This window comes from Microtus ochrogaster, chromosome 10 (assembly GCF_000317375.1).
Source record: "Microtus ochrogaster isolate Prairie Vole_2 chromosome 10, MicOch1.0, whole genome shotgun sequence".
Lineage (NCBI taxonomy): Eukaryota > Metazoa > Chordata > Mammalia > Rodentia > Cricetidae > Microtus > Microtus ochrogaster.
This window is the reverse complement of record NC_022016.1, coordinates 21,276,236-21,279,049: the sequence shown is the minus strand read 5'-3', so window position 1 is coordinate 21,279,049 and position 2,814 is coordinate 21,276,236. Positions and strand designations below refer to the sequence as shown.

At 50.9% G+C, this 2,814-nt stretch overlaps 1 protein-coding gene across 1 annotated transcript in view; it reads right to left on the bottom strand.

Moving 5' to 3' along the window:
- Positions 1 to 2,019, bottom strand: part of Ccdc171 (coiled-coil domain containing 171) — a 351,463-nt gene extending 349,444 nt beyond the window's left edge. The window contains exon 1 of the mRNA XM_005352686.2: positions 1,822 to 2,019. The gene's annotated coding sequence lies outside the window, so the exon portion shown is untranslated. The remainder of the gene's footprint in view (positions 1 to 1,821) is intronic.
- Between the last annotated feature and the right edge of the window lie 795 nt (positions 2,020 to 2,814).

The following is a 2,814-nucleotide window of genomic DNA, read 5'->3' as shown; positions in this document are numbered from 1 at the left end:
AAAAAAAGAATTCATTTTCAAATAGGTAAATGAGCAGTCAAACCCAAGGGATCAAGTCTCTGGCCATCCCAAAGGGAAGAAGAGTCTCCTTTAGATGTTAAGAACCATTTCTGGCACAAGTTTCCTACCAACATGTAAATCCTTCAGTTGTCCTTTCACAGTGTGCTCACCTCTCACCAGTCTGCAGAGACCAGAGGAGGGGCTGAAGAGTCACACCCTAATGCAACACTTCCTAGGTGCCACATATACAGCTAAGCACACTTGATCTCATTCTCCTGAAACTCTTGAGACTATCTGCACATCTCACAAACGAGAAAACTGAGTTTCCCAGAGGTTGAGTAATTTGTATAAAGATATTCACCAAAGAATTAAAATCCATTCTCACGTCTAGATGACTTCAACGACACTCTACAAAGCAAACAGCCCCACAGCCTCCAAGTTGTATTAGTGCATCTAGAAGAGTCTCTGCCTCCCTGAGCACCCAGCCTAATCTCCCCTTCCTCCACCTTCAAACTGATGAACACTATCGCAACAACAGCCACCAGCTTCCATCCAACAGCAAAGCCAGCCCCTCCACCCTTCTCTCTCTTGCTTAAAGAGAAAATGAACTTAGCACCTGTGTTCACGACACTATCTCACTCTCTTCCTCATTTGGGTGTCTTACCAAATAGTACTTTTTCCCCTTGATCCAACAATGTGTTCTCAAATCATTCAGTCCTTTTCAAGTCGAGAGTAAATGGCTTATATTCCCTCACACTAAGTCCAGGTTGTTGGTGTGTGTGTGTGTATGATTTCTGCAGTTCTGTGTCCATTCATCACAACACCTGTGTAGGGAGTGTTAGCAGTTACTTTACTTAGTAAGGAGGAACTTAAGAGCTGGTGCACAGCTCAGGAGCAGAACATTTAATACCTATGCTTCTTGTTCAGTCTCACCCACCTTCCACCCCACACGTGAAAAAAAAGAAAAGAACTAAAGGAGATATGTGAGTCTTTCCACAGAGCAAGACGAAGACAAAAAGGACTGAAATAGATCAACAAAAAAATTCATGGAACCTGAGACAAAGCCCCTTCTGCTTATCCGACATAAAGACCCTAAGGTCCAAGCGGTTAGGTGATTTAAGACAGTTAATAAAAGGCTGAGCCAGGACTGACACAGAAAGCTCCAGGCTACAACTGCCTTCACTTTTCCTACTATCAGGTTGCACTGGCTTCATTCCTCTCCCGTTCTCTGGAAAGCACGTTCATTTCCGGCTCTCCCAAAGTTTGGTCGTTACTAAGCACTGTTAAATGCAAACAACAAAACGGTAACTTCTTTTCTCCAACATTATGAGAAGAGTAAAGCATCGCTGTGGAAAGCCTTAGAACGTGTTTGATATAGACTTTAATAAGTTATATATTTGCCTGAGATGAATATCGTAAGGCTTAAACATTTTTTTAAGGCACTTCTACACAAATTTCAGCTCTGAAAACTCACAGCTGACTTTTCTTAGCATCCTGGTGGATAAGCAGAAGTTGCAGAAAGCAATCTGACACAACTCACTGGTTATCAAAGTGTGGCTAGCATCTAAAAGAAAAGGAGGTAGGACGCGAAATAAGTTGTGATTCTTAGGTACTAATCCTAAGAAGCTCCGAGGACTCTGGTCCCCATCGGTCCTCCGGGTAGCGCGGAGGATGCTCATCTATCTGCCTCCGGATGGGCGGAGAGCGTCGGCGCTGAGCGGGAGGCGTGTCCGCACCAGCGAGCATCCCCCAAGGCCGGTCCTCCCTGCGAGCCCAGGCTCCTCTCAGCACCTCCCGGCCCCAGGCACAGCCCGCGGTTACCTCGGGCTCGCGTGGTCCAGCCTGCACACCCACGAAGCCCCGGGCCGCTTCAGGTCTAGGGGGGAAGGCCTGGCAGCCCACAGGAGGAGGAGTGACCACTGAGGGGAAGCCGATGGACTCTAGGACCGGGATGGAGAAAGTCTGCGAGGTGAAGTTTACAACGGCCACTTCCGGGGGCCGGGAACACGCGACTGGGCTCCGGGCCGCGGCGACTTTCTCCGCCTCCCTGGCCCCGCCCCGGCAGGCCCGCCCCTTGTCACCGCGTCCCCGGCGTCCGGCCGCCCGGAGTCGCAGCTCCGGGAGACGCAAGAGAACGCGGGCTCGCGCAGCAGGGGCCGGCCCGCGAAACCGCGCGCGCTCCCGCGCGGGGCGGACGACCCTGCGCGTGCGCAGACCGCACAAGAGGCTCGGGCGCGCGTTTCGCCCAGTACGCGCTATGGCCCTTCGTTTGCTATGCCTTCTCCTTGTCTCACAACTGCCCGAACAGACTAACGTGCAAATTTCCATCTTCTAATTCCTTTTCCTTGCCTGCCAAAGGATACCAACCCGTTCCTAATCTGTAACCTGGCTTTCGAGCTCTTTCAGGGTCTGGGAACCCCACTGGGACCGGGCGGACGCCGGGGTCCCCAGGGAGTCTGCCCTGGCTTCGGCACAGGTGGCGAGCTCTCCCCAGCGCCCTCGGCTCGCACAAAATCTGTCTTTTCTTCCCACCCCCTTTGTATCTCGGCTTGGGTGGGAAAAATGTAGGTCGATGCTGTGATGTTGTTGAGCGTCTTTGATTATAAATATTGTGGAACCGGATTCATTGGCAAATAAGGCCTCGAAGCCTTCCCGTGTGCTCCATCCCTGCTAGATATCAGCCCCTCCCCCTCCTCTCCCACAATTTATAAAGAGCTTTGGTTCTCCCTGTAGCAGCTTCAGGGGATTGGGAAAGCAAATCCTCTTTTGTTCCTTGGCTTTTTGAAAGCCTATTCCCCAAAGAACAATGCAAAT